The sequence below is a fragment of the Bombina bombina genome, chromosome 5 (assembly GCF_027579735.1).
Source record: "Bombina bombina isolate aBomBom1 chromosome 5, aBomBom1.pri, whole genome shotgun sequence".
Taxonomy (NCBI): Eukaryota; Metazoa; Chordata; class Amphibia; order Anura; family Bombinatoridae; genus Bombina; species Bombina bombina.
The window spans coordinates 492,789,098-492,816,949 of record NC_069503.1 but is presented as its reverse complement, the minus strand read 5'-3'; positions in this window follow the sequence as shown (position 1 = coordinate 492,816,949).

Genomic DNA, 27,852 nt, shown 5'->3' with positions numbered 1-27,852 from the left:
TTGGCAGCTCTCATTTTCTAAAGTAACCTCATAGGACACTGAATAAAAAAATGTATTCAAATTAAAATCGACCAAATCAACATATTTGCCTTCACCTAATTTCAGACTTCCTCATTCCTAAATAGATTGGGTTTGAAAGAATTTATTACTCATAAAACTATACTGATCCTTACATCCAGTTTTGGGTTAATTCCCTTGAGTAGCTTTTCTTCTTTTTTTTAAATAATGAATCTACAACAGTTTTTCACTAAATGTGTGGTATCATGACTAATGAGAATGGGCCTTGATAAATTAAGACAATTTGCTTTGCTGTTTCTTTAGAAACTGGATGTGACATTGACCTTTGTTAACCATAATTTTATCACTACACTTTTAGATATAATCTAGTCTCAAACATATTTTTGTTTATTACATACAAATTCTTCATTGACACAAAGGCCTAGATTAAAAGATGTTTGTGAGGTCACAGATGGGGCCTTGCTTTAAAGGTGAGATCATGTTAAAAATTAATTGTGCATCTCTTCACCTACCTTTTGCAATGTTTTTTTAGTGAACGTTCCTGTCGTTAACATCTATAGTTATGTGAGGCTCCCAATATGTGATACCTCACAAACCAAAAGAACTGCTACCGATAACAACCTCAACACATAGGGCTGTCTGTGGGCTGTTTAGGGCAATGACTATCGCTGAGTCTGCCTCACAAGGACTCTAAAGCAGTTTCTGCTGCTTGATAAATATAGGCCATGGTTGGAATATTTCCCCTACACCTTGGCCCAGCATGTGGAACTCATAAAGACTCTATTGCCCATGTGAAATGTCTTGTTTTGCTGTTGTGCCTTGCTACTTCAAAGCTGACAAGGTTGTCTTGGGTTTTTTTTTTACTTCTTTTTAAATGATTTTATTCATTTTCTTTGCATATGTTAAAGTAAACAGTTTTAGAGCAGATTTTTTTTCAAATTTATTTCAGGGATGGACAAGTAGCAGCCCAATGACTACATTCAGCCCTCAATGCTAGTTCTCAAGGCCCCCTAAAAAAGAAAAACTAGCAATGTGTTCCATAGTTTTTGTGGCCCCAGAAAAAAAGCATAAATAAAAGATGTGTGCTTTGGGGTGATCATAAAAAAAAATCCCTCTGAAGGGAAGAAATCAGACAGAGGTTACCCTGCAACCTTACCTAAATCTGGCTCCGTGCCACTGGACATTTTTAGAAAGTATAGTATTTGTTTGTTTAATAGCTACACATTTATTTGTGGCCCTTAAGGTTTCTAAATATTGATCTGGAGTTGTCCATCACTGTTTTATATAGTTTGTTCTCTAAAGATTTGTAGGTGTTTTTGTGATGTTGGTATCCTTCACAGTGAAACTTATTCTGTGTGCTAAGCAGTGAATGGTTACCAGATAGATTTGTCTTATTTAATAATAATGGTGAGTGATGAGAGGAAGGTATACATCTATTTTAATTCAACAGTTTTTGAGTTGCATTGTTGTGGTTTGTTTTTTTCTGTGAGAAATTTGTTTCATTACTTTATTCAATCTAGGTTATTATATATATTTTTCTGTAGAAAGAAGAAAATAAATAATTCATTTTACATTTCTTCTTTGTCCTGGTCATTATTCTTTTGCCAACCCTTTTCACATTTGAATCTTCTAATGTTGACTTTTTTATATATTTTTTTTAGCATATTTTTGTAATTTATATATTATTTATATTGGTATCAGTCTTGCTATTTTTTGCTTTTAATTTTAAATGTTCTTAAATGTTTTTAAGATTCTATATTATAGATTTAGACATGTCTTTAAACATTTATACTGATTATTGAGCACTTGTTACTTGTACACCCGCTGTACCCTTTAACAAAGGAACATAATTGGTACCCTTGCAGATTGTACATTTCAAAGGAAAATTTATATACTGTATTTACCTACTGTGCTCTTACACAAAGTTTTTTTCTGGCTTTAAATAATAATAATAAAAAATTAAAAAGAAAGAAGGTCCTACGACTCTGCCACTAGGATTCCTGATTGAACCAGGCTAGACCAACTGTTCCAAAAGGAGCTAATCATAATGCTTTATTTCACTCAGGACTAGACTCTAACACACAATTTAACTTATGGTAACACACTCCATATAAAAAATAAACATAGGCAAAAACATATAGAAAACAACAAAATAATAAAATATAACTCTAACAAAATGGAGGGGGATTCAGGGGAGGCATAAACGATAAAACTCACTACCATACATTTGAATTGTCACCCTATGCAAAATATATGAAATCTAGACTTTTTCCCCAGTACACGTTTTGGTGATAAATCTACCAATAGATGGCGCTGTGTTATACAATCTCCAGGAACTTTCAACCAATAGATGACACTGTGTTACACAATGTCTAGGAACTTTCAATCAATCAATCACTGGAGCTGTATCAGTGTTTTTCAACCAGTGTGCCGCAGCACACTAGTGTGCCGTGAGAGATCCTCAGGTGTGCCGCGGCAGACTGACAACAGTGTGACATATTTTTTAAATTTTGCTTGTTTTGATGTGACAGGCTCATTAGGCAGACAGGCAGGCATCATTTACAGCCATGACATATTGACATTCATTCACAGACAATCATAATGATTGTGAATGAATGTCAATATGTCACGTATAGTTTGTAGGAGGCATGGCATGACAGCACAGTACAGTATGTGATTTTGTAAAATTTTGGGATGGTGATGTGCCGCAGGATGTTTTAATGTAAAATAGTGTGCCACGGCAAAAAAAAGGTTGAAAATCACTGCGCTGTATTACACAATGTCTAGGAACTTTCAACCAATAGATGGCACTGTGCTACACAATGTCCCGTAACTAATAACCAATAGATGGAGCTGTGCTATACAATGTCCAGGAACTTTTTACCAACAAATGGCGTGTTACATAATGTCCATGTATTTGACTAGGAAACGGATACAATTTTTTGTTTTTTTAAACTGGTTCTAAAACAGCTCTTATTGTATTTTATAGAGTTTAAAATGACCTTTTGTCTTTGTAATTTAAGTTAATACATTTGCTTTTTTTGTGTCAAAGTTATCATCTTGATGTTTTAAATATAAACATTAAAATGTTAATTAAGTGTTTGTGTGCTGTTTAGAACCAGAAACACAGTGTCAATAAAGATATGGGTTGTTAAGTATTTTTTGTTGTTTTGTCCACCTCTTGCATATAGCCAACACAATTGAACATTAACTGTTTTACTGTACAACATGTATGTTGAATGAATCTTGGGTTATTGCCAATAATTGGCTAGATTACTAGTTGAGTGCGAAATATTGGTTCTGTGAAAGCGATATTTGTGCTCAACTTAGTAATGTGCGCTGGTATTACAAGTTAGGTGCAATCTGAAAGCGATCTATAAGAAAAAGAAGCACAGAGGCGCCAACATGGCCTAGTAACGTCACGGCAGTCGGATACAAAACATCAGCAGGATAGGAAATATACTCACAAGCGTAGCGCACCCAAATGGTGCTATTGTGGCAGCCTGGAACATCAAACAGTGGTCCAGCTCACTGGTGTCTCCAGCCAGATAGAGATGATCCTTGGCGAGGGCCTATCCTATGATGCCTATAAGGGTAAAAAAGGCACACACATAGCCCAGTAACGTTTGTACACCAGATCAAAAAAGGATTCAAGGTTGTACTTACAGGAAACAAAGCACCACCAGGTGCAATATCAGCAGTACTGGGACCTCTCAGCCGCCCAATTTGCAGGATGCAGAAAATCACCACTTTGGAAGATAGGACTAGCACACACACTCTGCCCCCAAACAGGAGCAGAATAATTGTGATAAAGCAAGTGTATATTTAAAAACTTTTATTTTAAAAACAGCGACATGTTTCTCAGCCACCACAGGCTGTTTCCTCAGGCTATGTTAAAATGTTAACAACACTTGCTTTATAAAGACAATAGAACACATAAAACTAAATCTGATAGGCTAATTAATTTCTAAAGTGTGAACGTGACCTTGCATTCGCATTGCATGGAAGCTTTGCACTCATGAGATAGCTCTTACATAGGCTCCAATGGGAAGCTCCTTCTAATGCCATCAGACACGGCATGACAACCTAGCGCTGCAAGGGGAGCAAGTCATGCAGCGATGGGCAGCAAATATAAATATATATGTATATGAATATAGACATATATATTTATGTGTTAATTTGCATTTACCTATATATTTATTGGGAACAAACAGTGCCAATAGACCACAATGAAAAGGCACTTATCAGCTTTCAGCTTTGTGTAGTTATTTTTTAAAAAACAAAATAGATGCTATAATTTTTTATTTTATAAAAGGCACTACACATTTTTGGGGGGCAGTTGGGGCACATTTAAAAAAATAGAGCACTAATTGCTAAAGTGAGCTGGTGGTAGAAATAACCTGTCACTTGTAATGACTGGTTATTTATCGCTTGCCCGTAAACGGGCGAATTTGCCCATTTACAGGTGCATGATAAATTAACGCTGAACTTGCAATCTAGCCCTATGTGTTCATTGAATAATTGAGATCACTGTGGATAACTCTATGTAGCCTAAGTATAAAATAACCGTTTACCATCTCAGGAAATAATAACTGTCAGATGCACAAATGATGTGGACTTGCAGGGGTTGGCAGCCTTGAACCTCCCATCCCCCTCAATCTTTTGGTCACACAAGTGATTGTACCTTTTTGGGAATATTAAATGGTACAGACATCGACCCTTTGTCAGTTGGAAACATATTTGTATCTTATATACCCCTAAACAGTACATATTAGTTCCTTAAGGTGTAATTATGACCCATTGAGGGTACAACCAGAGCAGTAGTACATCTAAGTGTTCACAAACTGACCCCAACTGTACCCTTTTTTCTGACAGTGTAGGATTGTAGCTATATGTTTTAATGGTCCTTTTTTATTATTATTTTTTTTTTAATTTCTACTTTCACGTCCACCTCACACTACTAAGTATTTGTATAAGAACCCGCCGTTTGTGAGTTGAAACAAGCTTGAGACACTGGATTCTGTAAAAACAGTTTTTGTGAAGGACACAGAGAACTGACACAGAGAAATTACTATAGTGCCGGGAGCATAGCTGCATGGACGACAGGAAGTCTGTTAAGAAACTGTCAAGCAACTGTTAAGTTACAACAGCTATGGACTTTTTTAACATATGCAAAAATACCTCATATCGTTTGAGGGTTTATCTTGTGAGTAGGCACCCTGTGGGGGCCTTTTATTTCACATATTTGCTTTTATATTGTGTTTTTATTAAATATATTAAACTATGAGAAGCAGCTTTGTGTGCTTCCTTCTTTTAAAGATGTTCATATATATATGCTAGTACTGGAATGGACCCCCTTCTGCCTTAATTCTTCTTGGCATAGATTCAACAAGGTGTTGGAAACATTCCTCAGACATTTTGGTCCATATTGACATGATATCATCACACAGTTGCTGCAGATTTGTCGTCTGCACATTCATAATGCGAATCTCCTGTTCCACCACATCCCAAAGGTGCTCTATTGGATTGAGATCTAGTGACTGTGGAGGCCATCGGATTGCAGTGAACTCATTGTCATGTTCTAGAAACCATTTTGATATTATTTGAGCTTTGTGACATGGTGCATTATCCTGCTGGAAGTATCCATCAGAAGATGGGTACACTGTAGTCATAAAGGGATGGACATGGTCAGCAACAAATGCTCAGGTAGGCTATGGTGTTTAAATGAGTCTCAATTTGTACTAAGTATACCAAAGTGTACTAAGAAAATATCCCCCACACCATTACACCACCACCACCAGCCTGAATTGTTGATACAAGACAGGATGGATCCAAGCTCTTATGTTGTTTACACCAAATTTTGACCCTACCATCTGAATGTCGCAGCTGAAATCAAGACTCATCAAAGCAGGCAACATTTTTCCAATCTTCTATTGTCCAATTTTGGTGAGCCTGTGCGAATTGTTGAGTCAGTTTCCTGTTCTTAGCTGACAGAAGTGGAACCCAGTGTGGTCTTCTTCTGCTGTAGCCTATCTGCTTCAAGGTTCGAGGTGTTGTGCATTCAGAGATGGTATTCTGCATACCTTGGTTGTAATGAGTGGTTATTTGAGTTACTTTTGCCCTTCTATAATCTCGAACGAGTCTGTCCCTTCTCCTCTGACCTCTGACATCAACAAGGCATTGTCGTCCACACAACTGCCACTCACTGGATATTTTCTCTTTTTCGGACCATTTTCTGTAAACCCTAGAGATGGTTGTGCTTGAAAATCCCAGTAGATCAACAGTTTTTTAAATACTCAGACCAGCCCATCTGGCACCAACAACCATGTCACATTCAAAGTTACTTAAATCCCCTTTCTTCCACTTGATGCTCAATTTGAACTTCAGAAAGTCTAGATGCTTAAATGTATTGAGTTATTGAGTTGCTGCCATGTGATTGGATGATTAGCCATTGAACAGGTGTACCTAATAAAGTGGTCAGTGTTTTGTTATCCCAAACACATTTGGGCTAAAAGAGGCTGCTCCTAGGTGGCAACTAACCATAGAACAAGTGAACAAGTTACTGATATATTATATACAGGGAGTGCAGAATTATTAGGCAAATGAGTATTTTGACCACATCATCCTCTTTATGCATGTTGTCTTACTCCAAGCTGTATAGGCTCGAAAGCCTACTACCAATTAAGCATATTAGGCGATGTGCATCTCTGTAATGAGAAGGGGTGTGATCTAATGACATCAATACCCTATATCAGGTGTGCATAATTATTAGGCAACTTCCTTTCCTTTGGCAAAATGGGTCAAAAGAAGGACTTGACAGGCTCAGAAAAGTAAAAAATAGTGAGATATCTTGCAGAGGGATGCAGCACTCTTAAATTTGCAAAGCTTCTGAAGCGTGATCATCGAACAATCAAGCGTTTCATTCAAAATAGTCAACAGGGTCGCAAGAAGCGTGTGGAAAAACCAAGGCGCAAAATAACTGCCCATGAACTGAGAAAAGTCAAGCGTGCAGCTGCCAAGATGCCACTTGCCACCAGTTTGGCCATATTTCAGAGCTGCAACATCACTGGAGTGCCCAAAAGCACAAGGTGTGCAATACTCAGAGACATGGCCAAGGTAAGAAAGGCTGAAAGACGACCACCACTGAACAAGACACACAAGCTGAAACGTCAAGACTGGGCCAAGAAATATCTCAAGACTGATTTTTCTAAGGTTTTATGGACTGATGAAATGAGAGTGAGTCTTGATGGGCCAGATGGATGGACCCGTGGCTGGATTGGTAAAGGGCAGAGAGCTCCAGTCCGACTCAGACGCCAGCAAGGTGGAGGTGGAGTACTGGTTTGGGCTGGTATCATCAAAGATGAGCTTGTGGGGCCTTTTCGAGTTAAGGATGGAGTCAAGCTCAACTCCCAGTCCTACTGCCAGTTTCTGGAAGACACCTTCTTCAAGCAGTGGTACAGCAAGAAGTTTGCATCCTTCAAGAAAAACATGATTTTCATGCAGGACAATGCTCCATCACACGCGTCCAAGTACTCCACAGCAAGGCTGGCAAGAAAGGGTATAAAAGAAGAAAATCTAATGACATGGCCTCCTTGTTCACCTGATCTGAACCCCATTGAGAACCTGTGGTCCATCATCAAATGTGAGATTTACAAGGAGGGAAAACAGTACACCTCTCTGAACAGTGTCTGGGAGGCTGTGGTTGCTGCTGCACGCAATGTTGATGGTGAACAGATCAAAGCATTGACAGAATCCATGGATGGCAGGCTTTCGAGTGTCCTTGCAAAGAAAGGTGGCTATATTGGTCACTGATTTGTTTTTCTTTTGTTTTTGAATGCCAGAAATGTATATTTGTGAATGTTGAGATGTTATATTGGTTTCACTGGTAAAAATAAATAATTGAAATGGGTATATATTTGTTTTTTGTTAAGTTGCCTAATAATTATGCACAGTAATAGTCACCTGCACACACAGATATCCCCCTAAAATAGCTAAAACTAAAAACAAACTAAAAACTACTTCCAAAAATATTCAGCTTTGATATTAATGAGTTTTTTGGGTTCATTGAGAACATGGTTGTTGTTCAATAATAAAATTAATCCTCAAAAATACAACTTGCCTAATAATTCTGCACTCCCAGTATATATATATAATGAAAATGCCCCTTCACAAATACAAATACAAACTTATTCACGGCAGTGTCTTTTACAGTTCTTGTGCTTATGTTATTTAACTTCTAAACAGAATCTCATCTTTGTGAGGAGTTCAATAATGTAGGCACGTGCACTGTAAAATGCACTGTCGTCACCATGTTTGGAGTTTGCGCTCATGAATCCACGTGACAAGCTACCCAAAACCTAATGTCTCTGTACCTTTAACCTGTAAGTAGGGTATTTCTCCTTCTGTACTAGTTTTGTTTAGTCTGCAATGTATTTATATCTATGTGTTTATATCTTATCACAAAATCTTTTTCATTTTATACACCTATCCCTGAACCCAGCACTATGGAAGTTTGCAGCACTATAGAAATACATAATAATAATAATAATTATAATAATAATGAAGGGGCATTTCCTTTTAAAAACACATTCACTATGGCATAATCTCATTTGAACATAATCTTTTCCATATAGCAATGGAGCAGTTTCATGTTTTACAGTTTTAGTACTGTTAAAATCCAGTATAAGAAGATGTAATAAGTCCTAATTGGAACCTGTAGGTCTTCTGTTATTATCAGATGTTTTTAAATCAATTAATGTTAACATTGTAAAAAATAATACTTTTAAAATATTAGTTACAATATAGTGATTAAGCAAACATGCCCAGTATGCCCAACACACATACAAATACTATTTAAAGCGATAGTAAACAATATAATTTTTTTAGGAGTAGAAAAAAGTACTATTTCTTATTTTATGCAGTGATTGAGTATTTTTTATTTATTTTTCTATCTTATGTTTTTCTGGACCCACCATCAAAACTGGTCTTGAAAAGGTGTTGAAAAGTCTCTTGAAAATGGATTGAGATTGCTGAAAACTTTTCGGCTCCATGTTCAATATAGGGCTTTTCTCTGTGAGCAAAAAACAAGACGAGGCCTCAGTCGATATATTGTGATCAATCGCTAAATAAGTAAGTTATGCTGCTCTTTGATTTGTTGCATTTTCTTTTTGAATTTCCATAAAAATATATTTATGGCTTGACCATTAAGGAAAAAATATTTTAGCAAAATTTGTGTGCATTCATAAAGAAGTTTGGTTTTAATATAGCTGGTAACATATTAGATGGAAATGAAAATGCAAATATAAACCAGAAATTTCAACAGGAAATTGTAATTGAAATGGTAACAAGAGAGCCATAACTGTTTTAGAATAAAACACCCTAGTATTCCAGTGATTATTACTATAACTGTTAAGAAAGTAAGTTAAAGGGACAGTCTAGTCAAAATTAAACTTTCATGATTCAGATAGGGCATGCAATTTTAAACAACTTTCCAATTTACTTTTATCATCAAATTTGCTTTGTTCTCTTAGTGGTATTTTTGAAAAGCTAAACCTAGGTAGTCTCAAACTAATTTCTAAACTGTTGAAAACCGCCTCTTAGCTCAGAGCATTTTGAAAGTTTTTCACAGTTAGACAGTGTTAGTTCATGTGTGTCATATAAATAACATTCAGGTAGATTAAAAGTTATGCGCGGTAGCATGTAAGCCTAAGAGTCCAGCTGTTTGTTGATCACCTTCTCAAGAGCTGACTACAACAGTGCAACTCTTGGCAGGGCCCTCTACCCATTTGATCCCTATAATTGTTTTGTTGTACTCTGCCTTTGTTAATAGTGCTGCGGAATCTGTTGGCGCTCTACAAATAACCGATAATAAATAATAATAAAGGGTATTTAACGAACGCAACAAAAGTTGCATTATTTCACCTTCCATAGCGCTACCATTACAAGTTTTCAAACAGCCGGCTTGTGCGTGCGATATGGTTGCGTTATATTAAAATTACAATTTCCCTATCTTAAATTAAATTAAAACTTACCTTACTTTTTAAACAATAAAAATTCTGGTGTAGACTGTCCCTTTAATGTTCATTTTACTGGCATGGACTTCTGATTATATAAAGAAAAAGTATTGTAGGAATATAAAACTTTATCATTCTCTACATAGTTACATATCCGGTGTACTAAAAGTAAAAAGTACATATGCATTTTATTAATTTAGCGTTAGCTTAAGTATTTTTTTCTTCTCATCTTAGTAAATAAAACCTTTAATTAATTAGGCAGAGCTTTGGTACAGAAGTAGTTAAGTCAACATAAGAGTTCCGTTCATTGATTTGAAATATTTGGCATGTATAAATATGACTGATCCGCAAAAATGTTTATTATTTATAATACTGTAAATTATAATACTGTAAACTCAACAATGCTGATTGGCTGTTTTGTTACTATGCAAATAAGAGTAGGAGGAGGAACTGAATGCTTACAGTGATTTTAAATAAAGAAAAACCCAGCTCCATGTCATCAAATATTTCTTTCTCACAATTGCAGCATGGATAAAAAGAGAATTATCAGCTAGATTACGAGTTTTGCGTTATGAGTCAAATAGCATCGTTATGGCCCATAACGCTTCATTTTCCCTAACGCTGCTATTACAAGTCTTGTCGGTATAGATTTACCGCACACCTTTTAGCCAGTCACGCAACGTCAGTACCGCACTGTTAAAAAAAGTCCTTTTTCAATGGGACTCCCATAGTGCCGGTATTACGAGTTTGCCTGGGAGGCCAAAAAGTGAGCGGTACACTCTATAACCACAAGATCCATACCTCCATCTAAAGTCAATAGTTATGAGTTTTACGTTACAAAGCTGTACCATAAAACTCATAACTAAAGTGTTAAAAAGTACACTAACACCCATAAACTACCTATTAACCACTAAACCGAGGCCCTCCCACATCGGAAACACTATAATAAATGTATTAACCCCTAATCTGTTGCTCCCAACATCGCCGGCACTATTAAAATGTATTAACCCCTATTCCGCCACTACCCGACATCATCGCCACTATAATAAACATATTAACCCCTAAACCGCCGTCCTCCTGCATCGCAAACACTATTTAGATATAATTAACCCCTAATCTGCCGTCCACCCACACCGCCGCCATAATACCCACACCGCCGCTATAATAAACCTATTAACCCCATAACCGCAAGCCACCCACAAGAAATATACTTAAATAAACTATTAACCCCCAAACCGAAATCCCCCCACAACAAAATATACTAAAATAAACTATTAAACCTAACGCCCCCCCTAACTTAATATTAAAATTACAATTTCCCTATCTTAAATTAAATTTAAACTTACCTGTCAAATTAAATAAATTAATTTTAAACTAACAATTAAACTAAGATAATTATTAAACTACAATTAAGCTGCCAATTAAATTAAACTAAATTACACATTAAAAAATACTAACACTACTCTAAAAATTAAAAAAAGTATCTAATTACAAAAAATAAAATAACTAAATTACAAAAACAAACACTAAATTACGAAAAATAAGAAACAAATTATCAAAAATAAAAAAGAATTACACCTAATCTAATAGCCCTATCAAAATAAAAAAGCCCCCCCAAAATAAAAAAACCCTAGCCCCCTAAAAGCTCTCATTCTATTAGCTGATTGGAACAGCCAATAGGATTTTAGCAGCTCTAATCCTATTGGCTGATTGGAACAGCCAATAGGGTTTTGGCAGCACTAATCCTATTGGCTGATTGAAATCTTTCAGCCAATAGGAATGCAAGGGACGCCATCTTGGATGACGTCACTTGCATTGAAGTTCCAGTTTACGATGGCGACCTTATGAAGAGGATGCTCTGCGCCGGATGTCTTCAGTATGGACCCGCTCCGCGCCGGATGGATGAAGATAGAAGATGCCGTCTGGATGAAGACTTCTCTGGCTGGATGAAGATGGAAGAGGCTGGCCTGGATGAAGACTTCTTGTCGGCTGGATGGATCCTTCAAGCGGGACTTCAAGAACTGTAAGTGGATCATCGGGGGTTAGTGTTAGGTTTTTTTTTAAGGGTTTTTTGGGTGGGTTTTATTTTTAGTTTAGGGTCTGGGCATGTAAAAGAGCCTTCAGTGTAGCCTTCTCTGGGGCCTCCTCTGCCCCATCACCATTTTCTGTCGGAGTACCGCAAGGCTCTGTCCTCGGTCCCCTTCTCTTCTCAATCTATACATCATCACTAGGTTCCCTAATTAAGTCCCATGGTTTCCAATATCATTTGTATGCCAATGACACCCAAATCTACTTCTCTGCACCAGAACTATCTCCTCCCTTGCTAACCCGTGTCACTAACTGTCTTTCTCACATCTCTTCCTGGATGTCCTCTCACTACCTCAAGCTAAATCTCTCCAAAACTGAACTCCTCATTTTCCCCCCTTCTTCCAAAATCTCCACCCCCAATATCTCTATAACTGTCGACAACTCCATCATTACCCCTACCCCGCATGCCCGATGTATCGGGGTCACATTTGACTCAGATCTTTCCTTCACTCCTCACATTCAGTCCTTGGCTACAGCCTGCCTCTTCCACCTTAAAAACATCTCTAAAATTAGACACTTCCTTACACAAGACACAACTAAGATTTTAATCCACTCTCTCATTCTTTCCCGCCTTGATTACTGCAACTCTGTCCTCTCTGGTCTCCCCACCTGTCGCCTAGCTCCTTTACAATCCATAATGAATGCCTCTGCCAGACTCGTCTTCCTTACACGTCGCTCTTCATCTGCTGCGCCTCTCTGCCAATCCCTTCACTGGCTTCCTCTTGCCTCTAGGATCAAACACAAAACTCTCACTCTGACATACAAAGCCCTCAACTGTACTGCTCCCCCCTACATCTCAGACCTTGTCTCCAGATACTCTCCCTCCCGTCCCCTTCGCTCTACTCATGACCTCCTACTCTCCACCTCTCTTGTCACCTCATCACACTCCCGTTTACAGGACTTCTCCAGACTGGCTCCCATCTTGTGGAACTCTCTGCCTCGCTCCACAAGACTCTCTTCTAGTTTTAAAAGCTTCAAGTGCTCCCTAAAGACTCTACTGTTCAGGGACGCATACAACCTATGCTAACCTTTCCTAATGCCAGTTCCTCTCCTCCACTGCAATCCCCTGAACCCTCTTAGCATGTAAGCCTAAAATTCCAGCTGTTTGCAGATCACCTTCTTAAAAGCTGACTACAACAGTGCAACTCTTGGCAGGGCCCTCTACCCTGTAATTGTTTTGTTGTACTCCCCCTTTGTTTATAGCGCTGCAGAATCTGTTGGCGCTCTACAAATAACTGATAATAATAATAATAATAATATCTTTGGGCAAAGCCCCACAAAAGGTCCTTTTAAGGGCCATTGGTAGTTTATTGTAGGCTAGGGGGCTTTTTTATTTTGATAGGGCTATTATATTAGTTGTAATTCTTTTTTATTTTTGATAATTTGTTTCTTATTTTTTGTAATTTAATGTTTGTTTTTTTATGTAATTTAGTTATTTTTATTTTAAGTAATGTTAGTGTTTTTTTATTTTTAGTAATGTTAAGTTTTAGTGTAAGGCAGGTTGGGTTTAATTTCACAGGTAAGATTGTATTTATTTTAACTAGGTAGTTATTAAATAATTAATAACTATTTACTAACTAGTCTACCTAGTTAAAATAACTACAAACTTACCTGTGAAAAAATAAATAAAACCTAAGCTAGCTACAATATAACTATTAGTTATATTGCAGCTAGCTTAGGTTTTATTTTACAGGTAAGTATGGATTTAGTTTAAAATAGTTATTATTTAATTAATAATTGTAACTTTAGTTTAGCTCGATTTTAATTATGTTAAAGTTAGCGGGTGTTAGACTTAGGGGTACATTAGGGTTAGGGCTACGTTAAGGTTTGGGTTAGGTTTAGGGGTTAATGGATTTATTTAGTGGTAGTGATGTGGGAGGCCAGATGTTTAGGGGTTAATAACTTTAGTATAGTGGCGGCGACATCAGGAGTGGCAGATTAGGGGTTAATAGTTTTATGTAGGTGGCAGCGATGTTGGGGGTGGCAGATTAGGGGGTTAATAACTGTATGTAGGTGACGACGATATTGGGTGCGGCAGATTAGGGGGTAGTAGTTTTATGTAGGTGGTGGCGATGTTGTGGGTGGCAGATTAGGGGTTAATAACTGTATGTAGGTGGTGGCGATATCGGGGGCGGCAGATTAGGGGTTAATAGTTTTATGTAGGTGGGGGCAATGTTGGGGGTGGCAGATTAGGGGTTAATAACTATATGTAGGTGGCGGCGATATGGGGGTGGCAGAATAGGGGTTAATAACTGTATGTAGGTTTTGGCGATGTCGGGGGCGGCGGATTAGGGGTGTTTAGACTCAGGGTTTATGTTAGAGTGTTAGGTTTAAACGTAACTTTTTATTTCCCCATAGACATCAATAGGGCTGCGTTACGGAGCTTTTCATTCCGTGATCGCAGGTGTTAGGCTTTTTTTTTTTGCCGGCTCTCCCCATTGATGTCTATGGGAAAATTGTGCACGAGCACGTCAAAGCAGCGCTTGATTTCAGTGCGGTATGGAGCTCAATGCAACCATTTCGCCCGCACAAGCCTGCTTTTTTAAAACTTGTAATAGCAGCGCTATTGGGAGGTGAAATAACGCCGCTTTTGTGGCGGTCATTAAAATTCCTATAGCGCTCAAAACTCGTAATCTCGCTGTCTGTTAGTTATGTTTTAAAACAATTATGGTATATATTACAATGCAGTCTTATGTAATAAATCATATGTTGCTAGATTTCAAACCTATTTGTTTTTATACACATTAAAAACATTATAAAATTAAATGGACATTAATATCTAAAAATTTAAATCATGCATATGACTAAGCATATGGTTTTTTGCATGAAAAGAATGGTTCAAATAACAGAAAATATGTAACTGTATTAGCTTTAATAAACAAAACTTTCATTATTTATTTTGCACCATTTTTGCATAATTTAGATCTAAAAATTGAGGATTTTTAAGTCTCATAAATGGAAATGCACACTGCAGACTTCTCAAAGCTAACCCTGCTACATAACTAAATGGTCAAAAGTACTGTATATGGACACTCATACTAATTATTGAGTTGTTATTATTATTATTAATTATTTGTAGAGCGACAACAGGTTTTGCAGTGCTAAAGACATGGGTCTAATATGCGAGGTGACAATTATGGGAGACAAAGGGATAAAGGGCCCTGCCAAGAGTTTCACTCTTGCAAATCATCTCTCATGAAGGTGATCTACAAAGCAGCTAGGTTTATAGGCTTATATGCTAAGGGGGTTCAAGGGGATAGCTAAAGGAGGAGAGGGACTAAGATAGGAAAATATTAGTGTATACTATATCGATCCCTGAACAGTCTTTAAAGAGCACTTTGAAAGTTTGAAAACTAGGGGAGAGTCATGTAGACCAAGGCAGAAAGTTCCACAAAATAGGGGCCAGTCTGGAGAAGTCTTGTAGGCGGGAATGTGAGGATGTAGCAAGATAGGAGGAGAGAAGAAGGTTATGAGCAGAGCAAAGAGGACGGGAGTGCGAGTATCTGGAGACTAGGTCAGAGATATAGGGGGGAGCAGTGTTATTGAGAGCTTTAAAAGTGAGAGGCAGGATTTATGTTTTATTCTGGATGCCAGTGAAGGGACCGGCGTTGAGGTGCAGCAGATGAAGAGTGACATGTAAGGAAGATCAGCCTGGCAGAGCATTTATTATGGATTTTAAGTGAGAAGATGGCAGCTTGGGAGGCTGGAGAAGATGGAGTTGCAATAGTCAAGGCCGGAAATGATGGGAGAGTGGATTAAAGTCTTAATTGTGTCTTCTGTGAGAAAGTGGTGAATTTAAGAGTTGTTTATGGTGGAGCTGGCAAGAATTGGCCAAAGACTGGATGTGGGGATTGAAAGAGAGAGTCAAGTGTGACACCAAGACATCAGGCATTCAGGGTTGGGGTAATGAAGTTATTATCAACAGCTAGAGAGAGTTGGGGGGTAGGGATTTTGGAAGAAGGGGGGGGGAAATACGGAGCTCAGTTTTTGAGAGATTTAGCTTACAGTGCTGAGAGGACATCCAGGATGAAATATTAGAAAGACAGTTAGTGACACGAGTTAGTAAGGAAGGGGATAGGTCTGGTGCAGAGATTAAAAATTGGGTATCATCAGCATACAAATGGTATTGAAACCCATGGGACTGTATTAAGGAACCTACGGATGATGTATAAATTGAGAAGAGAAGGGGACCAAGGACAGAGCCTTGTGGTACCCCAACAGAAAGTGGTAAAGTGTCAGAGGATGTGCCATAGACAATATCACTAAAGGTACGGTTAGACAGGTAAGAGGAGAGCCGTGAGAGAGCTGTGTCACAGATGCCAAAGGGTTTGGAGCAAGTGAGTGTGGTCAACCATGTCAAAGGCTGCAGAGAGATCAAGAAGGATTAACAAAGAAAAGTGGCCTTTAGATTGTGCTGTAATTAGGTCATTAGTAACCTTAATGATTATAGTTTCTGTGGAGTGTTGTGTGTGAAATCCATATTGCAATGTTTAATGTGAGGAAATGTGAAAAGCGTGTATATACAAGTTTTTCCAGAAGTTTTTAGGTGAGGATGAGTAGGGAAATAGGGTGGAAGTTGGATGGGGATGATGGATCAAGAGAAGATTTTTTGAAGATAGGTGTAATTAGTGCATGTTTAAGGGATGAGGGAAATATACCAGTGCTGAAGAAGAGATTAAAAATATGTGTGAGAATAGGAGTAAGAGTAGGAGAGAGGGAGGGCAGTCATTGTGAGGGCATGGGATCTAGGGTAAAGGTAGTGAGGTAAAAGGATATAAGGGCAGAAACTTATTTCTCAGTCACGCAAGCAAAATAAGCTGAGTCTGTTGCTTTGCAGGTTTTGGACATCAATTATTGGTTGAGGTGGTTGAAGACTGATAGTGTGTTGAGAGATCATTTCGTTTCTGATGGAATCTATTTTGTTGGTGAAGTGGTTGACAAAATATTGAGCTGAGAGAGAAGTGGAAATAGGAGGTGGAGGTGGGCGTAGAAGGGTGTTAAAAGTGGAGAACAGATGTTTTGGGTTTGAAGAAATAGTCGAGATAAGAGTAAAGAAGTAGTTCTGCTTGGAGAGGTTAAGGGCAGAATAGTAGGAGTTTAAGATAAACTTGTAATGAAGGTTAGCTGAACAACAAGATTTTCTCCAATGTCACTCAGCAGTGTGTGAATTGCTCAGCTTGTTAAAGGGACAGTCAACACCAGAATTTTTGTTGTTTTAAAAGATAGATAATCCCTTTATTACCCATTCCCCAGTTTTGCAAAACCAACACAGTTATAATACACTTTTTACCTCTGTGATTAACTTGTATCTAAGCATCTTCTGACAAACCCCTGATCACATGACATTTTATTTATTGTCTATTGACTTTCATTTTAGCCAATTAGTGCAGTGTCTGCCACAATCCACGGGCGTGCTCACAATGTTATCTATAGGGTTTACCTGAACTAGCTCTCCCCTGCTGTGAAAAGCAAATACAAAGCATGTGATTAGAGGAGGCCTTCAAGGGTTTAGAAATTATCATATGAGCCTTCCTAGGTCTAGCTTTCAACTAAGAATACCAAAAGAACAAAACAAAATTGTTGATAAAAGTAAATTGGAAATTTGTTTAAAATTACATGCCCTATTTGAAACATGAAAGTTTTTTTTGGACTTGACTGACCCTTTAAGCTTAAGTAAAAGCATGTGCAGCACTTGTCTGCAGATTAGAAGTTTCTCTGAACAGGAATGCAAATTCTACAATAATAATAATAATTTTCAAAAAATTTTAAAATATCTTTTTGATATACAACTAAGAAAAAAAATAATGTAATGTTCTTTGAAATTACTATGCTTTTTTAAATAATCTCAAAACTGTATTGGATACAATACTGAAAATCTTTGAAAGAATATACACTGTTAATGAATGTGTGCCAAATCTACATTATTAATGTTCAGCCACAAATCCATTGACAGACACAATATTTGACTCATACCACAGTGAAATTGTTCTGTCGATAGCAAATGCCAATACAGCTGAGACTTGTGTCAGTACTACAGTGTTAATGATGAGTTCATAAGACATTTCCTTCAATAATCTGTATGCTAATGCACAAAGCTTACATTAATAAGAAAAGTACCACATCATTTTCTTTGCTTTTTCATTTCAGGTCAGATTCATAAAAATATTTAATTTTTAAATTCCCTGTGCTGCTATGTTTTTTTCATATAAGTAATGAGGATTTTTTTTTATCCTGACATCTAGCAATGAGGGAATGAAATGAAGATGTTTGCTGTAAATGAAATGTAAAAATAAATAAATTGTAGAAACAAGTAAAGACATTTGGTGCTAAAGAAGTACTAAGGGATTAAATGCCCTATTGTCAGACAGTGCCCATAAACTACACCACACACAGAAAGATGGGTTTAGACCCAGTAGGGTAAATTTTATTGAACTGGTACAAGAACATCAAATAATATGGCTAGCAAATTAAAGGTGGCTGCAATCAGGTACGGTGGCTGCAATCAGGTACTAAATTTAACCCAAACAATTGAAGGGCTGCACACAGGTTCAAAATAAACTTCACAAATTTATTGTTAAAATATGACCATGACAGACATGGATAAGAGGTAGTCTGACGCGTTTCCCGCCCTCTAGTGGCGCTTCATCAGAGACTCAATGAAAATGTACACAGTCCATCCTTAAATAGGGCACAAATTGCCCTCACATCTGCCCACACATAACAAATTTAAAGATACATGCAAACAATTAATTAAAACATAAAATAGTACACATCATTAACAGTGCTGTCTTAAACTATTAACCACATTCTATAAGTACTATGGGCCAGTATATGGAGTTACCTAACTGATTATACTATTATTGATCCGCTATATTTTAAACAGATTTTAGCTATTCACACCTATGGCACAATATATATCTATTTGTTATAACCAAATTATCAGTGTTAGCAATACAACAGATGATAATTAATCTAAGCAGAACAACAGTTCACAAGCCATACTCATAGCCTGCTCAGTTGCAGTTTGCAAATCCAACAACCCATAACTGGATGATAAGTACCATCCCAATATGTAACACCTATATACACGCACACTTATGTGTTTATTTGTTAGTTTGATTAATTATTTACTAAACAAACTAAAGGTATAATATAATACACAATATACGAGAAGGCTACTTTTAAATAAGTTAGTGTGAAAACACATACTAATTAATTACCTGGCATTATATGTATAAACTTTTACCTCTAATTCTAGGTCTATTTAACGCAGAACATAAATACATAGTTTCATCTTTACATTTTTTAATTTTTAGATATTTAGATATGATGATTACACAACAGGGAATGGGGCAATATTGATACTCACTTCCCCTAAACAAAATAACTGATGTCCCACTCTTTGTTCAAACCTAGTGGGACCCTTGTTTTTAGTTTGAAAATCCAATAAAGTTCTTTCTTATCAAGTATTCAAGTATCTTATATCTATTGCCCTCTCTAATGGGTGTTTGTGCTACATCTATAGCTTTAATGCTGAAATCCCCAACATTCATGAAGTGCACCCCATTGAAATGCTGAGCTACACTTGAATCTTTGTTAAAGTTTTTAACTTCGTTAAAATGTTCACATGCTCTCGTACCCAGTTGTCTCGTTGTTTTACAGACATACTGACTATGGCAAATCAGGCACTCCAATAGGTACACCACGAATGTGGATTTACAATTCGCATAAAAATCTATGTTGTATGTGCAGTTATCTATAGTAGATTTACTCTTTACTCATGTCAATCATACTACAGGTCAAACAACCTCTGCTTCCCACATTTATAATTGCCTGTGGTATTTAACCAAGTTTTCCTACTCCTTGATCTCATTACCATACTCGGTGCTAGTGTTTTCGCTAATGTCATTGGTTTTTTAGACACAAACTTGCAAGAACCAACTGTATCTTTCAGGATCTCATCTGTAGCCAATAAGTGTAAATTCTTTTTGAGTATCTGTACTATTTGTGGGAATTGTTTAGTATATTCTGTTGTAAATAATATATCCCCTTTCTGTATACCCAAATCTTTACATTTTACATTCCTATTCATTTCTTGTGACTGTCCAATTTCAATCCTTGCTGTGTTCAATAACTCAGGATCATAACCCCTCTTTTCCAATCTTTTATACAGTTCCAATGACTGTTCCAAGTAAACACCCAAGTCTTGAGTGTTCCTCCTCAGCCTTATCAGTTGGCCTCTGGGAATGGCACGGATAAGGTGACATGGATGGCATGATTTTGCATGCAAAATGATATTACCCGCACTTGGTTTTCTAAAGGTTTGTGACACCACTACTTTATTCTTCGCATCACCCCTCAGTGCCACATCCAGAAAGTCAACACAAAGTTGGTTATATATCCCTACAAATTTCAAACTCATATCATTTGTATTCAAAAATATCATGAGTTCCTCAAACCGTGCTTCAGTAAGTGGCTCATCTATGTCCAAGATAACATTATCGATGAATCTCTTGTACAATATTATATTGTCAACAAAAGGATTATATGCATCAAAAATATGATTAAATTCCCAAAGCCTACATAAAGATTTGCAAATGAGGGGGCATATTTTGCCCCCATTGCCGTTCCGCAACATTGTAGGTAAAATGCACCATCAAATGAAAAGAAATTATGTGTGAGTAGAAACTTCAACACTGAGCAAATAAATGAAATGATATCTGCACTGAAACTAGTAAATTTAGTTTAAAAATATCTAACCAGGTGGGGCGGAGCTAGCCAGCCTCGGAGATGGCTGCTTTCTGATTGAGCTCCTGTGCCCTATCTAAGTGGGAACGTCGTAGGCAATAGCCACCTAGCACTTTGAAGCCCCTAAGTGACAGGGATGTGAGCGTTGCCATCCCCTCCAGGATCCAGAGTGGTCAGCTTGAATTTTTGCAGAGGATCCATCCCCCTCGGTCCGGGAGTTGCATCTGCCATCACCGGAGCTAAAGGTCAGCAAGTTTGGGGAAAGGGTGCAGGGCAGTGCCGATCCGAAGCCTCAGACTCCTCATTACACCCGTTGCTGCAGAAAGGTAATGCACGGTCCGTTCCGTGATAGGCCACAGCCTACGCTATAGTAGTATGCGCACTCGAGTCTAAGGCCTTAGCACAATCTGGTAAGATCTTATGGGGTGTCCTCAAGTGGATTCTTATGAAAAAATGTGTTTAATCTTATACGCTGAACCACCAATATAAAAACACACAACAGTGAATCAGTGAAAGACAATCAGTTTGCAGGCCTCACTTTACCCCATCTTTAAACTAACTGTTACAATTTTCCTCGATGCATAGGGGTGAATATATAATTTACTAAAGACTTTATAAATTTGCTATAATAGGTGAATTTCTCTGGCAGCACCCCCCATAATATTGATTACTGAGGCTGGGACGCATAGCTCTGTTTTCTATAGATACAGCACTGCAGATTGCACAGAGGTATCAGAGTGGACTGACACGCCTTGCCACCGCTAACAATGTCACCAAAGAAAGGGAGTAAGCCCTCTAAAAATGCTAAACTTTTAAAAACTCCCACACACACTGTAAGCAATTCTTCAAAACTCTAGAAGCCAGAACAGCTTGCACTCCTAATGAGGAATTGCTGCCTGATCAGGGTTCTATTCAAAGTTCTTCAGACTCTGAAAGTGACCAAGTGCATGAAAATATCACTATCCCCACAGCTCTATTTAATACAATTCCGTCTAAAAAAGACTTTTCTCTCCTTATATCCCAAGTTAAGCAGTGCATCAAAGATGAAATATCAGATCTTAAAACGGATATATCAGAGATAGGACATAGAGTTGAATCGCTTGAAAGCACACAAGATATACATGCAGAAGCTATTTCTGATCTTCATATAACTATAAAAAAGCAGGACGCAACTATCACTGAGCTTGAAGACAAAATGGAAGATGTCGAAAAGCAGCAGAAGGCAAAATATTAGACTGAGGGGGATTCCTGAAGCCATACCACCAGCGGACATAGAGCAATATCTACATGATTTCTTCAGTTCCTTAAAAAAAGAGGATACACCCTCAAAAATCGGCATCAACAGAGAACATGGGGCCTTACGCCCTAAACCGCTAGCGGGCCAACCACCCAGGGATGTCATAGCCCAAATCTCCAGCTTCCAGGTTAAAGAGGAGCTGATGAAGCTAGCAAGGGAGCAACAGCCCATTAGATATGAAAACGCTGAAATACAAATGTATGCAGATTTGTCGCAGAGAACCCTTATGAAGCGGAGGGAATTAAAGCCACTAACTTTGCTCTTGAGAAAGGCGAACATCCCATACAGATGGGGGTTCCCCTTCCACTTGATCATCTTCTGGAGGGGCAAGAGCCTCACTTGTCAGTCTATCAAGGACATACCATCTATCTGTAAGGATGTGGACATTCCTCCTCCCCAAGTGGAAGAATCTACGCTACATCAAAAGGACAGTTCCAGCACTGGAAAGCTCCGTCCACTTCCCCAGAGAAGGGAATGGAAGCACATCCCTCAAAAGAGACAGAGAATTCCAACTCAACCTTCGCCCAAACTGCCTGAAGAAGTGGGGTGACCACAGTGTTGACCTTCAATCTCATCTGTCCCTTTTATGGACTGCCGTTCACTTGACTCCACCATGTGAGACAATGTCTAAACCCACCTTGGTCCCACTCTTCTAGGGTCAATCTATATCACTTGCTCCAGGGGTTCCAGCAGGGTGTCTGTTGGGCACCAATAAGCCCTACTTTTATACTAGCAATAGTTTGATTCACCACAAGTTAGAAGATCCTACCAATGTAATTTGTTACTTCAAAGGTTAAAAGTTATTTGTTATCAATTGCTCACTTTATTTCTTGTTCTCATTTAGTTGGGAGATTTTCTCCTTCAGAATTGTATTATGTTCTTAAACTGTACTTCAAAAGATGTATTCTTTACAACTCCTATTTTTTACCTTTTACCTATTCCTCTCTCTTTTCCTTTTCTTTCTTTCTTTCCTCTACTCTCTTTAACTGAACATTTGTTGCTGTATGCTACCATGTCAATATGCAGATTGTGTTGTTATATACCAGCCTTGAAAATTTCTCCTGATGTGTAGTCACGCACCACAGAATTTAGCCATTTTCACACAAAACACTAAAGGACTAAACTGCCCCAACAAAAGAAAAATGGCCATACTAGACCTAAATAAAAGGGGTGGACATATCCTGATGCTCCAGGAAACCCACTTCAAAGGGAAAAACATACCCAAATATTTCTCCCAACAATACCCTCAACACTTCCATAGCACAAATCCAAATAAAAAAGTTAATGGAGTCAGCATCCTAATTCATAAGTCCATACCATTCACTAAAACGCAAATTAATACAGATAAGGAAGGCAGATATATATGTCTAAAGGGCCTTCTATACGGTAAAGGGCCTTCTATACGGTAAACCATTAACCTTGGTAAATTTATATGCCCCTAACACCAAGATAAGTTTATTGCCACAATAGCAGATTTAATCCTCAAGGATGTCAAGGGCTCCCTAATGGTATCTGGAGACTAAAATCTCCCATTAGACCCCACAATAGATTGCTCAAATCCTGGTGCTAGAGCAAAAATTCCAAACCTCGATAGTATCTGACAAACACTCAAGACCCTGGGGCTACACGATACCTGGCGATACTATAACCCCCAAAAATCAGATTACACCTTTTTCTCACACCCCAACTGTACAGGGAGTGCAGAATTATTAGGCAAATTAGTATTTTGACCACATCATCCTCTTTATGCATGTTGTCTTACTCCAAGCTGTATAGGCTCGAAAGCCTACTACCAATTAAGCATATTAGGTGATGTGCATCTCTGTAATGAGAAGGGGTGTGGTCTAATGACATCAACACCCTATATCAGGTGTGCATAATTATTAGGCAACTTCCTTTCCTTTGGCAAAATGGGTCAAAAGAAGGACTTGACAGGCTCAGAAAAGTCAAAAATAGTGAGATATCTTGCAGAGGGATGCAGCACTCTTAAAATTGCAAAGCTTCTGAAGCGTGATCATCGAACAATCAAGCATTTCATTCAAAATAGTCAACAGGGTCGCAAGAAGCGTGTGGAAAAACCAAGGCGCAAAATAACTGCCCATGAACTGAGAAAAGTCAAGCGTGCAGCTGCCAAGATGCCACTTGCCACCAGTTTGGCCATATTTCAGAGCTGCAACATCACTGAAGTGCCCAAAAGCACAAAGGTGTGCAATACTCAGAGACATGGCCAAGGTAAGAAAGGCTGAAAGACGACCATCACTGAACAAGACACACAAGCTGAAATGTCAAGACTGGGCCAAGAAATATCTCAAGACTGATTTTTCTAAGGTTTTATGGACTGATGAAATGAAAGTGAGTCTTGATGGGCCAGATGGATGGGCCCGTGGCTGGATTGGTAAAGGGCAGAGAGCTCCAGTCCGACTCAGACGCCAGCAAGGTGGAGGTGGAGTACTGGTTTGGGCTGGTATCATCAAAGATGAGCTTGTGGGGCCTTTTCGGGTTGAGGATGGAGTCAAGCTCAACTCCCAGTCCTACTGCCAGTTTCTGGAAGACACCTTCTTCAAGCAGTGGTACAGGAAGTGCATCCTTCAAGAAAAACATGATTTTCATGCAGGACAATGCTCCATCACACGCGCCCAAGTACTCCACAGCGTGGCTGGCAAGAAAGGGTATAAAAGAAGAAAATCTAATGACATGGCCTCCTTGTTCACCTGATCTGAACCCCATTGAGAACCTGTGGTCCATCATCAAATGTGAGATTTACAAGGAGGGAAAACAGTACACCTCTCTGAACAGTGTCTGGGAGGATGTAGTTGCTGCTGCACGCAATGTTGATGGTGAACAGATCAAAACACTGACAGAATCCATGGATGGCAGGCTTTTGAGTGTCCTTGCAAAGAAAGGTGGCTATATTGGTCACTGATTTGTTTTTGTTTTGTTTTTGAATGTCAGAAATGTATATTTGTGAATGTTGAGATGTTATATTGGTTTCACTGGTAAAAATAAATAATTGAAATGGGTATATATTTGTTTTTTGTTAAGTTGCCTAATAATTATGCACAGTAATAGTCACCTGCACACACAGATATCCCCCTAAAATAGCTATAACTAAAAACAAACTAAAAGCTACTTCCAAAACTATTCAGCTTTGATATTAATGAGTTTTTTGGGTTCATTGAGAACATGGTTGTTGTTCAATAATAAAATTAATCCTCAAAAATACAACTTGACTAATAATTCTGCACTCCCTGTAGTTATTCCAGACTGGACTACATTTTGGTGGATCACCTGGTCCTATCTCACACCATAAACGCATGTATCAGTCATACATCGTGGTCAGACCACTCTTTAGTAGCATGCATTATTAGGTGGCCCTCAGCCCCTTTCCGAGACTTTCAGTGGATATTAGATAATTCCCTACTATTAGATCCGGCGCAGGTAGAACTCTTCTCGGAACACATAAAAACATACTTTTCTATCAACAACACCCCTGATGTCGATGTTGCCACCCTTTGGGAAGCAGATAAAAGCACTATAAGAGGCGAGTTCATTAAGGTGGCTGCCCAAATAAAAAAAAGAAATAGGGAAGAACTAGATTATCTAGCTGCGGAAATCGCTAATTTAGACTATGAACATAAATCTAACCCAACAGACAACATGATACTAGAACTACTTACTCTTAAAAGAAAGAAAATGAACTAAATTTTACATATTAAAATTCAAAGGCAATTCCTCCATACCCAACAAAATTTCTATAGAGAAGGAAACAAGACGGGTAGAATGCTAGCTAGAGCTCTTAAGAGACAACAACAGAAAACATACATCCATTCTATCAAATCCTCCAACGCCAACATTTAGAAGACACTAAATCTATAGCAAAAGAATTTAAAAAGTTCTATCACAAACTCTATAACCTCTTCCCAAACAGAGATCACCAAAATCATGCACGCCTTTGCAACCAGTACTTAGAGAAATTACCAATTCCAAAACTAACCCCAGACCAATGCAAACTCCTAGAGGACCAGATCAAACCATCTGAAATACGAGAGGCGATAAAACACCTAAAACCAAATAAAGCCCCAGGGCCGGATGGCTTTTCAGGTCTTTACTATAAAACATTTGCTGCACTTTTAATACCACACCTCACAACCTTATTCAACTCCACCCCAGATCTGCTCCCATTCCCAGATACTATGTTGCAAGCTAACATTACGGTCCTAGCTAAACCTGGTAAGCCCCCAACGACTCCAGTGAATTTTAGGCCGATCTCACTGTTGAACGTAGATCTGAAGCTCTATGCCAAAATTCTAGCCACACGCCTTAATCAAATCCTCCCTTCCATAATACACCAAGACCAGGTTGGTTTTGTCCCCCACAGAGAAGCAAGAGACAACACTGTTAAAATTCTGAATCTACTAGACTATACAGCACGCACTAAGACTCAGACTATTTTTCTTTCCACTGATGCCGAAAAGGCTTTTGACTGACTTGACTGGACGTACCTATCTAAGACATTACAACACTTTCACTTCCCCGACTCCTTCATTCGGAAAATCCTTGTTCTCTATTCTAACCCCACAGCGCAAATAAGAATTAACGGCACTCTCTCGGACCAGTTAGAAATCAGAAACAGATCCCGACAGGGATGTCCCTTGTCCCCTCTCCTTTTTATTCTTTCCCTGGAACCTCTAGCCATCAAAATTAGGTTAAATAATCAAATTAGAGGGATTACCATTGCTAACCAAACATACAAGCTAGCTGTATTCGCAGATGACATACTCCTGACACTGACAGACCCTGCCCTATCCCTACAGCAAACCATCATCGAATTGGCACAATTTGGTACAGTTTAAAATTTCTCTGTGAATATGTCTAAATCTGAATATATGCCCATAAATCTTTCAAATAGCACTCTTGATACTTTAAAATCAATATGCCCCCTTAAACAACAAACCAAATATCTAAAATATCTAGGCATCCAATTAAATCCAAACAAATCCGACTTACGTAAATATAATTATGGTACATTAATAACCGAACTGCAAGCTCTAACTTCATCCTGGCACCTAAAAAATATCTCTTGGCTGGGTAGAATTCAAGCCGAAAAAATGACCCTCCTCCCAAAAGTCCTGTACATCCTCCAGACAGTCCCAATCCCAGGTATTCAAAGGGATCTAGCTACCTTGCAAAAGACCATAAATGACTACATCTGGTGACGTAGGCTGCCACGAATCCATAAAAACACACTGTTCAAGCTCCCCTTAGAGGGAGGATTGGTAGTCCCTCACCTCCACTCATATAAGCTAGCTATATCCCTACAGAGAATTTCAGAATGGGCTAACACTGACAAGTCCATATACAAAAGTTGGGTACAAATAGAAAAAGAGCTGGCTAATACACGTCACCTAGATACCATATGCTGGAACCCTACCTTCTTCAATAAACATTCCATATCTTCCTCCTATATCACTAATGAGACCTTATCGGACTGGAAGCTCATATGTAAAAAGGCAAATAAAATATCTTCTAGATACTCTCCCCTTACCCCTATATTAGATAATGCAGAATTCAACCCAGGCATGTATCTAGAACATAACACAAGCCTAGACCATTTACAATCCATGCCCATATATTCAATACTAGATGACAATGGGAACATTAAATCTAAAACTCAGCTTGATACACTGG